The sequence below is a fragment of the Tachysurus fulvidraco genome, chromosome 16 (assembly GCF_022655615.1).
Source record: "Tachysurus fulvidraco isolate hzauxx_2018 chromosome 16, HZAU_PFXX_2.0, whole genome shotgun sequence".
In the NCBI taxonomy this organism is placed as follows: Eukaryota; Metazoa; Chordata; class Actinopteri; order Siluriformes; family Bagridae; genus Tachysurus; species Tachysurus fulvidraco.
The window spans coordinates 5833253-5845514 of record NC_062533.1 but is presented as its reverse complement, the minus strand read 5'-3'; the positions used below and the strand labels follow the sequence as shown (position 1 = coordinate 5845514).

General features: G+C 40.9%; 1 protein-coding gene across 7 annotated transcripts in view; it reads right to left on the bottom strand.

The window, feature by feature from the left end:
* dab1a (DAB adaptor protein 1a) overlaps positions 1 to 10236 on the bottom strand; it is a 156491-nt gene extending 146255 nt beyond the window's left edge. For 3 of the 7 annotated variants that reach the window (XM_047801715.1, XM_027171264.2, XM_027171265.2), the window contains exon 1: positions 9961 to 10234. The gene's annotated coding sequence lies outside the window, so the exon portion shown is untranslated. Of the gene's footprint in view, positions 1 to 9960 lie in introns of all 7 variants that reach the window. The other 4 variants (XM_047801717.1, XM_047801716.1, XM_027171263.2 and 1 more) reach the window with 3 other exon arrangements.
* Positions 10237 to 12262: the final 2026 nt, after the last annotated feature.

Below are 12262 nucleotides of genomic sequence, written 5' to 3'. Positions count from 1 at the left end.
TGCCACAGCTCCAGCAACATAGCTTCACTGAGATTAGCCCTGAATTCGCTAGCAATCAAACTGGCATGGAAACCCCACCCCACCCCACCCCCCACCCCTGTTGAACAACACACACTGACCTTGTTGGCAAACCCGATCTCCTCTGCTCAAGCTCAGCCCACTCTGTCCCGGTTACTGCAGCGTCGCGTCCGCCAGCAGGTTCACGCGGATACGAACCCTAATTCTACAATATTACGAATGTTATTCTAATCTTTTATTTACAATTCCCAGTTTTTTTGACTGTCGACATAGAAAATGATTTCACTGATCGAAATGCAAAGCTTTTTTTTTTCATGTAAAGGATTAAATATATCCTCTGACATCCAGTCACAAATTCTTATACATGACTAGCAGCAACACATTTACTGTCCAGTCCAGAGCCACTGTTAAAAATACATATGGAGCTAAACATTTCAAACAGTCCAGCTTTTTGCCAGACGAGCCGTCATTCGGATTAGCACGTTTGTGAACGATGCTTTGCCATATGTTGCTGACTTTATTCTAAATCACACAAATAAATCATGCATGTTTTTTTTTTTATACACAAAATATGATTCACAACTACAAAAGAATGTCACTCGCATATAGAAGATCCTTAACTTACATTTTTTTCCAGAAGCCAAGAAAATGGAAATTACGTCTGTCTTGTTGTGTACAGGTTCGGCGTCGAATGTCTTTTTCACGTCACACTCCACGGTGGTGCTTAATGTTAAGTTTCATATGAAATCAGACACTCTGCAAAGTAAACGGTGAATATTTAACCCATTCCTGCTCTCTGAGATGCCCCAAGTGTTGTCCATGAGCATATAAAATCTGAAGACTTCAACCACTCCAAATCTCTGTTACAGGTAGGTTGAGATCGGTCCTTAATTCACTAGGAAATGAAACGGCATGGACAATCCCCCTTGTCGAGCAACACACACTGACCTTGCTGACAAACTTGATCTCATCTGCTGAAGCTGCAATACTGCATGCGCCAGCATGTGCACACAAACACCATCCTAATTCTACAATATAGAAAACGAACTAGCTTGTTTCTCAAACACTCCACAATCTAACTGCATGCTTACCAATAAACAAACCGCATTGTTAGCAGTACACTGAAGTTCCACGTTATCACTATAATTTCTGTCAGGACCACTTTGTCAAATGAGAATTTATTAGATGATATGCATACAGTTAGTGTTGGCGGTATGGTTCTGTTCTGGGCAAGAATCCACGCGCCCGTCCCTGCGCATGCACGGACCGAGCGGGGAGAGCAGCGACTAGAAAATAGAATAGACCCTCGTATAATGCAACCATTAGTCATGCATTTTTTTTTTTGGGGGGAAATAATAAATGAATAAATGGATAAATAAATAATAAAATAATTAGAGACAGAGAGGGAGAGAGAGAGAGAGAGAGAAAGATATGCGGAGATTTATGATGTAAACTGGTACAACGAACACAAGTTCCAGCATGGTGGAGTCCGGGAAAGCGGCTCAATGAACGGGAATTTAAATGGTCGGGTAATATGGATGTCGTAACCGGATTGGTGCACGTCGTGGACAGCTGATAAACAGCTGATGCACGCTTGACGACGTGGCCTGCCAGAACTAACGCGATGCTTGATTTAGGACACAATTTTTTTGGCCTCTGGTATAAAGAGTTAAACATTGTAAACATTGGCACATTGCTGTGGTACGAGCAGCATGCTTAGAGGTACAAAAAAATGGATTAAAGTGAATTATTTTCCTGTAACAGGACATTCGGTCTTCTGTTATTCATTACATGTTCCAGACCTAAAGACGACTCAGACCTAATTTTCAGACGACTGTCGTTGGTTCGACGACCACCGTGTTACACAACAGAGTTACTAAGTAAACTAAACAGTGAGAAAAACATCAGAGTTGTAGTGTAGATCTGACATAAAGCACAACCAGCTGGCCCCATATTTCTGCATCAGAGATCCGTATTACCACAAATGGAGCAAAGCTGATCCTGAGAGTCTGAGAGCAAAAAAAAAAAAAAAAACAGAAAGGAAAAAGCTTTTCTCTTTTTCTATGCATTCATGAATCTATTTCTCTGTCTACTCATTTAACCATCCATCATTTCTTCTCCCATTTATGCCACCTGACTGTGCAGCAGCACAGCCATCTAGCCACAGAAGCTTGTTTCAGATTAACCTCATACTTCTGTGTAAAAGCCATCGTGACTGCTGCCTCCCGCCTCCACTCCGCATCCCACTCGCTCGGCTATTGAGAAATGCAGCCTTTTCATTTCAGCCGCTTAATGGGAGCAGAGAGAGGCCCACGCATACTAAACAGCTCTGGGGCAGAACCCAACAGGGCACCACACAGGGGTCTCAGCTTGGATCTTGCTTGCTCGCTCACTCGCTCTCACCGCTCGTGCGTGAATTACGACGAAAACAGGCTTTCAAAGTGAATTTCAGAACAGAACTAATTAAAGACAATTTACAAAGTCAGACAGGAATTGTTCTTCCAAGCCGAGCTCCTTCGGGAGCCATTTTGTTTCTCCGCCATGCTGCTGCCTATGAGATTCGTACTCAAGTTCTTAGGAAACAAAAGTGAGTAACAAGACTGTATGCCTTTGTACACTGTCATAAAAGCCCTGTGTCCTCACAGACAAAGTCAGACATTTTAATTTGCTTTATTTATTTGTCCTGTGCCTTTCTGGGAGCCACATCTTAATGTCAGAAGAAGGTGGATCATAATGGTGTATCCCAGAGCGAGGCAAACATATCATCAGTGACTTCCAACACCTGCTCAATAAAAAAGCCAGCCCAGAGAAAGACAGGTCCATTGTGAGTGTATTTATTATCAGGGCAAATGTGAATCCCAGATGAAGGACTTTAACTGACATGTTAATGTTCTGTGACGGTTACAAACGCCACATTACGGCTCACGCACTCCGACTCTTTATTTTGCATGCAGCCCGTGCATCAGAAATCTCCAAGCACTGCATCATCAACCATTGACTTTTTTGTCTTAGCTTCTTCTTCCCTTTCCTACTGAGGGGAAGATTGGAGTCAGTCGAGCGGAGCATTCCTCCATACCGCAATGACAGATGTGTGAGGTGAGTGAGAGAGAATGGAGAGAGATTATAAGATTATTTATTATTATTGATTGACCGAAGAGAAAAATAAAAAAAATTGTAATAATAATAATAATTATATATATATTTCATATATATATATATATATATATATATATGAAATATATATATAATTATTATTATTATATATATAGTATTATATATAACTATATATATATATTTCATATTTATATATAGATATTTTATTATATATAACTGAAATGTACACTTCAAAAAAAATGAGCACACAAATAAGGACTAGGGGACAGAGAAAGAGAGAGGGTGAGAGAGAGAGAGAGAGAGAATGGGAGAGAGAGAGAGAGAGAGAGAGAGAGAGAGAGAGAGAGAGAGAGAGAGGGAATGGGAGAGAAAGAATGGGAGAGAGAGAGAGAGAGAGAGAGAGAGAGAGAGAGAGAGAGAGGTGTAATGCTTGATGCTTCATCCCACAAGTCTACACTCTCACAAACACCAATAAACTGCACACTGTGTTAAACTGCAGAGATGACTGAGAGCCAAACATGCTTGTTACTGCTTCCTGAGAGCAGTTATTACAGAATATACAGAGTAATACTTCACTTTTCTTTTTTTTCTCTTTTTTAGGATATGACACACAGTCAATTCAAAGCTGAGGACAACTGAAGTCAAACCAAATAAATACAAAGTGCTGAAAAAAACATTAATAAAAATCTTCTGGACAAAATAAATCACTATATGAGTTTCCACATAATGTGCTTGTTTCTCTCTCTCTATCTGGTCAGTGTATTATTTGATAGTAAAAAGTGTGTGTATGTGTGTGTGTGTGTGTGTGTGTGTGTGTGTGTGTGTGTGTGTGTGTGTGTGTGTGTGTGTGTGTGTGTGTGTGTGTACTTTCTTGGTTGAAACGGCATTCCTTAATTCCATTAAAAAAAAAAGCACAAGTAAAATACATAACACAGGCACTTTTAATTATGAAGCATCATAAACAAACAAACCAACAATAAATAAATAAATAAATAAATAAATAAATAAATAAATAAATAAATAAATAAATAAAGAATTAAAAGTAAAGTATATCTAAAATAGATTTGTAAATTTTGTCTTGACAAACTTTTGGCTTTTCAGAGCAAGTATTCCCAAAAGCCGGTATGCTGGGGTGCCAGTACTTTTTGAGGCGAGTGGAAATGAGCGTATGATGTCACCCGAATACCAGTGATGCGATTAACGTAGTTGTGCTGAGTGTTTTTATATATCACATGTCCATTTTGTGTTCGTCTTTTTATTTTGGGGCAAGGCTGCACGTGACGTCACGTGACGTCATTTGAATACCCATGACACAATTCCCTTCATTGTGCTGAGTGATTTGATATATCACACGTCCATCGATTTTTGCGTATATTGGGGTGGGGCTGCGGGAAAACCGAAAGGCCAATCGCTACACCAATTTACAACTTTGACCAGAGTATCACCTGCTGATCACTGGCCAAAAGCTGGCTGAGTTTGGTGCAGATAGCTGGAAAGCTTGCAAAATGGCAAAAAAATGGCAAAAAAAAAAAATGGCAAAAAAAAAAAAAAAACACACATTGAGACCCGGTACCATAAGTACCGGTACTCGGATCTCTTAGAAAAATAATAGCAACAAACTTCAGACCACTTCTATATGGGGTCAGAATTGTTTCGTTATTCTGAATAAATACACTATGATCCACAAATAAATATAAAGAGTTTCACAAATATTTTTACAAATTTCACAAAAAGAAATGAAATTCACAAATAAATAAAATGGGATTTGCAAATAAAAAAATATTTATAAACACACAAGAATCCACAAATAGTTGGACCCCGCCCACCGTCTACTGCGCCAATCGGACAACGGTCTAGTGGCGCTGACCAATCGTGGCACGGTCTACCTCAAACCAATCACGTTCTGATTTACTCGCACTATCACAGAGTTATATGTACTGCAAAATACGATTAAAAAAAAACAAATAAAAAACATTTGTCGCAGATTCGAGCCCAATCTGGTAACCCTGTATGGATTGTAGCAGCACTAAGCGTTAGTTCAATTCTGCTTTCTTTGGAAACGATTTCAGCATCATCAAAGGGTCCAGTGGTAGTGTGAAGAGCGAGTAAATCAGAACGTGATTGGCTGGAGTAGAAGGTGGGCGGAGTCACCTATTTGTGGATTCTTGTGCACGTCTTGACGTTAGAAATGTTTCAAATCCACAAATGCACAGAACGCGATTCACAAATGAGCAGGAAGCGATTCGCAAATAAATACAATTTATAAATATTTTTTTTTTTGCAAATCCCATTTTATTTATTTGTGAATTTCATTTCTTTTTGTGAAATTTGTAAAAATATTTGTGAAACTCTTTATATTTAGTGGATCATAGTGTATTTATTTAGAATAACCAAACAATTCTGACCCCATACTTCTATGACAGATTCGATCTTGGTGCGTGTGGCTATTAAGTAGCGATTAATACATTTCTGTCTAAGAAGAATACGCACAACATTATTATAAAGGCGGTAGGAGGGCATCGCTTTAGCTATAATTAGGAAGAGGAGATAATGTCACCCAGAACTGACAGATCAATATGGATGGGAAAAAAAAAATCCCTGCCTCGTGAAAGGGAATTCCCTGTAGATCAGGATTCCCCTGGTGCATATAATCTAAAGCAGTGAATACTACAACATAAAACAAATAGAAGTGATGTTCAGTGATGTTTTTATAAAAATGGAAAAGTAGGCCATCAACGAGCACCATGCACACACACACACACACACACATACACACACACGCACACACACACACATTTTTATACTTGGTGGTAATTTAGTGTACCACCTACCAGCATATTTTGGGAGATGGGAGGAACATAGATAACCCCAGAGGAAATTGCACAGATTCTCAACCTTTTCTTGTTCTAAGACAATCAGGAAGAGCTGTAAATCTTCTGATTTAACTAATCAGGTATGTTGGATGCAGAGAAACAATATACTGTAATGGCGAGGGTTCTTCAAGACTATGGTTGGGAACCTGTAGTGTACTGAAATAAAAATACTTTAACTGCCACCTCATTTGACGCAAAAAGGATGGCGGTCTATGCATTCGCTGTTGCTTTGGAATGGTTTGAGATTTTTCCGTCTCCCATTTACAAGAAAGAAATGTCCGTTTTCATTTGATCTTGCTTGTGACTGTTAATAAGCAGTACAGACGAGTATTAGTCATGCTCCAGGCTCTGAAAAGACCAGCATGAATCAAAACAAAAACCAACTTTGTTCCCTTAAGTTCTACACCTCTAGAAAAATCAGCCAGAGCTCATTAGACGACTCTTTGCTTACCTCATTAATTCAGCAGAAACAATTCCTTGCACAGATCCCCACTCTTGGTTGTGTAAAGCACCCGAAAGCAAAGCACAGCTTGTACGGATGACTAAATGAAGCCAGTGTGGAAAGCGAAACAATGTTGGCTTTGTAGGCCCTTACACACTGTTCTGCGTCTCCATGGACACACACTGTTGCCTGCTGGGACCATTCAGGCAGAAGGGGATGCCTTCCTGCCGACACACACTCAAAAGTCCGGAACACAGAACCCACGCTCGGTGCGGGAACCCCATCGTGGTCTGCTTCTGTCGATCGCCAGGTGGTGTGTGAGTAGGCTTGTGTGCCAACAGGCAACAACTGGCGGAATGCCATCTCTTACTGGATCAACACCACCACCTATAATGAACTCTACACTGAGGTCACTGGGAAAGATGCAGTCTAAAACAGAGCTAAGGATGATACATGAGGATATAAATCTAGTCTTCTCTAAAAATAAAAAAAATCAATAAATAATCATCCTTGTATATTGTGACTGAGCTGGTCATCCATGACATTTAACTAACCCTGTGATAATCCTTTGTGTTGTAAAGTCTGCCTCAGCATATTGATTTAAACTGAAACAGCCAAAGGCTAAAGACATAAGTGCTGTTTCTTACGCATATTATAAGTACGACCGTGAACGAATGACTTGGCAATGACGGGGAGGTCAATGTGCAATGTGCATCTGGACTCATCGTCGTGCCACTGACCTGGGACTGAGAGGTTAACTGCATTTAGACTACAACATCCTTCAAAGCAACACTTCCTACAGCAGCTATACAGGAGGTCTACAAGACACATTGGGATCGGTGGTGCATAGACGCTGTGCCTCTAGGCATCACATGAGAGAATAAATTAGCTTCAGATACCCTCTCCTTCTGTCTGTGTCTGAAACTGAACGGTGCATAGATGTGGTTCCATAGGATAGGAGCCCCTTTATTAAAAACACCTACAAGATAGATATATAGATAAATATATTTATTGTAGCCCTTGTTGTTAAACACAAAACCTTCATCCATAGTAAAGCCAATTTTGTGTAGATTTGGGCCAAACTGATGAAACAGCAAATGGTTAATAACCGAACAACAACAACAACAAAAAATCCTTCCAATTGCAAATGTATTTGTAGCAGTTTTACTGATACTCATGTGCATTCTGGTAATCACCCATAAAGAACATGCCTTCACAGCATGTTTAATATATTAAAGCCTAAAAAAAAACACTAATAAATGGCAAAGCTTACAGCAGTCTGAAAACTCAGATTAAGATCACAACTAAACCATGAAAGACTGCATCCTAAGCTGAACCTGCACTAAATCTCCCAATAATGCAGCTTATCCACTGCAGCAAACTGACTGCCATAGACACAGACTAATGCTTCCTTCTTTAGTTTAATTGGATAGCTTTCTGTCAAATATGAAATGACACAGCATTCATAATTAAGATTGTGTCTGGAGTTTAAAAAAAACTGTTTAAACTCGTAATCTGTATACAAACTTACAGTAGCTTGTGCCAGATAGACAATTTAAAGATGATGGGTTGTGGCGATTCTTCTCATCCTCATATGTGTATTTAAAGAAATTCAGGCACTTGAATGTTTTAGGATACAAACCACATTTATTGAGTGAACACTCCTATGGATGAGTTGTGAATAATTTCATTCATTAATAATTGAGACCCACTAAGAATAGCTAGAGGTTAGGTGTACTTAATAAATTGTTCACCAAGTATATATTATCACTGGTGATCACTCATTATCCAGGCTCCCAGGTGTGCTGGAGAAAGACGGTGGTCCTGGTAAGACGGATTCCTGCACATTTTGGTGGTTCTTATAACGCACCTCCTGAAGCTGATTGTCAGCTTAACACAGTAAACGTCGTGAATCATGAATGAGTGAGAAGTGATCACACCGCGCAATGGTGATGACGCACTGCTTCTTACCTCATCACCGGAAATCCTGACGCGCCTTGTCCTTCAGTCTGCACGAGCGCACCGGGGAACTACATGCCATTTCTGCAGCACTCAAACACACTCGAGTTTATTTCTTCCTCTCGGTTACAGCATCGGTTCCTAAACAATTCATCGCGCGCACCCTGCTGCCCAACAGGCATAAGCTCGCAGAGGAAGCGGACATGTTTTCTGTCAAATCAAATCATCCTACTGCGCACACACACACACACACACACACACACACACACACACACACACACACACACACACACACACACACACACAGCGCACCGTTGGTAAATGCTGTTGTAGAGAGCTTTTGGTTAGGTTCTATTTGATCCAACCCCATTTAATGGTGTAGGGAAAGTAGTACGTCATGCATGTGCTAAATATTATATAGCATACAGTTTGGGTCTATTCATAGTTTAGAATTGGCATGACGCAAATTCACATCGTTAAGGCGCATGCATGCCTGTATACGCTATTTACTACCTGTTACACTACTATATCATACCATAAAGTGTATTATTAGTGATACTGAACACTAATTCTGCTATGGGTGGAACTGAAACAATAATCGTCAACTGTTGCTTCTGGGTTTATTTTCCCCCAGAAATCAAGTTAGCTATAGTGGTAGTCGACCAGCGCGCGTATTTACGGTCACGCTGACAGCACGTGAAGACAGCACACGATCACTGCAGACTCCTCACGCACACTGAGAGGCGCACACACACACACACACACACACACACACACACACACACACACACACACACACACACACACACACACACACACACACACTCACTCTCTCTCTCTCTCTCTCTCTCTCTCTCTCTCTCTCTCTCTCTCTCTCTCTCTCTCTCTCTCTCTCTCTGCCCCAGTGGATGGAGCACTGTGCCCTATATTGCGTCCTGTTTCCTATCCCATAATCTGTGCGTTCGTTTTTTTTAATGCGTTTGGACTAATATATCCCAAGATCTCCCTTTTTACTAAGAACTCTTGGCTTAGAAGATTGTAGCCTAAATATGACTTATGTTTGGGGCAAGAAATCTTCACGCGCCACTCCGAGAGTCGAATCCTCAAGGATGTCCACGTAGCTCGTGCGTACACACACTCGGATCACTTTTGTGTCAGCAAACGATGACTACGGTGTTTAATCTAAGGCAGAGTTGCAGTGGATAAACCCAACAACCGTAGCCTAATCAATACGTGTGTGAGTGTGCGCGCACGCTGTGCGTATTTTCTCCGTTCCATTTCAGAGTAACGCACGGCTGAGATGTATGTCAATGCAGCAAAACCGCGCATCTCCGATCACGCCTTCACATGAGCGCGCTGTGACCGTCAACCGGTGGCAGAGGGAACAGTCCTTACACAACTGGGTCCTCCAAAACTATTTGTACAGATAGTTAACAGGTATTAAACGGGACGTCAAATGAGCGTCCACCAGTAGCAGACGATTTATAAAAAATGTAAAGTATAAAATCCAAACCACCAGAGTGTAGGATAAAACCGCACCTGCTCTGTTCTTACCTTTAAACTCGTGCGTGATGGTGCGGTTTCCATACTTGGCTTGGTTAGAATCCAAACGCGAGCTCTCTACGCGGTCCACGGGTGTCAGAAAACGCAGTAATCCACTTTCCCATGCCCGACACAGTCAGCTAAATCGGGACTACATCCTTCCCATTGCAGCTGAAAAACTGTGACGGGATTTCAGCGCTTTCAACCCTTTCCCACCGTTTCAATTCTTCTTCTTTTTCTTCTTCTTCTTCTTCTTCTTCTTCTTCTTTTTTTTTTTTTTTTTGACTCTCGTAGCACAGCCTGCACTGAAGTTGCCTAGTTACCTCTGTTTTAAGGCGGCTGAACCCAGCGCTCTAGTAGCCTATCACAAGCACGACTGCGCGTTAACCATTTGTGCACCGAGCTGTCCTGATTTCTTGGTTTCAGATGGGAGAAAAATGTGAGTAAGTGGGTGGGTGAGCGAGTGGGTGGTATAGGGTGTAGGGGTAGTACAAGAGAGGATAAAAGAGAAAAATAACATTAATGACAGTAGGAAGGTGTCCTTATATTTATATACATACAGTATATGGCTTGGTGCCACTCTAAAACCTGGGTAGACCTTTTGCATGAAAGATTAAAAAGAAGAAAGAAAAAAAAACGGTCCTCAAAAAAACAGGAGGTCCATCAGTGATATAGAAAGAGCCTTGGTTTAAACCCGTGAGACACCTTATCACACAATATATTGATTTCAATTACGCCGTCTGCTCCAAGAGGCACCACACCCTCTCCATTTTCAATCATGATTACCAGACCCAGACATGGACCACAGGGTCCTCTAATCTGGTACGTGAACATTCCACCAAAGCTCATGAGCTGCCATTGCTTAGTCAGATAACAGGCCATGAATTCAATGAAATGTAACAAATAACCCAAAGAGTCAACTAAATGAGAATAGATAGAGTGGGGTCTAAAAGACTGAGACTACTTTGAAAAGCTGTTTCTTTTCTCTTCTGTTGTAAATTTGAGATAATTAAAATATGCATAAATTATTATATCGATATCAACCATATTAACCCCTTTGTGCAAAAGATACAATTTTCTATTAATCTTTTCTGTTTTATTGAACCATGTGTTCAGATGATACACCAGTGGATGTGACGAATCATTAGGGTAAACTGTGGAGTCCATGTCAGCTTGAGTCCACAATGTCATTAATGCAAGTGTAGCAAAATAAATACCCGCAAATTGAAAAATTCTTGTAGCATGTTTGCCTCTCACCTCCAGGGTTGGGGGTTTGATTCCCGCCTCCGCCTTGTGTGTGTGGAGTTTGCATGTTCTCCCCGTGCCTCGGGGGTTTCCTCCGTGTACTCCGGTTTCCTCCCCGGTCCAAAGACATGCATGGTAGGTTGATTGGCATCTCTGGAAAATTGTCCGTAGTGTGTGAGTGTGTGAGTGAATGAGAGTGTGTGTGTGACCTGCGATGGTTTGGCACTTCGTCCAGGGTGTATCCTGCCTCGATGCCCGATGATGCCTGAGATAGGCACAGGCTCCCCGTGACCCGAGTAGTTCGGATAAGCGGTAGAAAATGAATGAATGAATGAATGAATGAATGAATGAATGATTGAATGAATGAATATAAATATTTCTAAGATTCTACATTTCACTCAAGTTATTGCTGATTGTAATGCAAAGACTAGAAAACAGAAGCATTTTCAGAACTGATCTCAGACATTTGGACCTCACTGTAAATATTCAGAAGGACAAACTTATATGCAGAATATGCAGTAAATATAACAGTATCAGCAGATCGCATTTAGACCTCCTAGCAAGCAAGACAGTATGGTGTGAACAAAAAAAAGGTAGGTGTTTAGCAGTAGTAATTTTCTCTAACCATATAACAGCATGTTGCATCATAGATCAATAACTACAGAGAATGTCCAGATCTTCTAACAGATCGCTGAGTGGGAATGTCATTGATATGGAGGTGTTATAGGCAATCTCCTAGAGGCAACTGCTTAAGAATCCATACGAAGCATGGCTTTATCACCTAAGATTTACTATGGAAAATAATTAAATTGTTTAACGTAACTATGGGGGTTTTTACACCTGGTCACTTCATGCGTTTTCTGTGATCTGATAGCTATCCGATGATAAAAAGACCAGGTGTAAATGCCCTCCGAAACGGTTTCGAGACGGATATAAATCCGATCGCTCAAACCCCTTCAGGAGGTGGTGTGGGATGCATTTCAGATTAAACTGGACAGGTGTAAATGAATATGGTTGTTCAAGCCACATACGTCAGCGCTAAACTCCTCCCAAACGGAAGTACGTCACT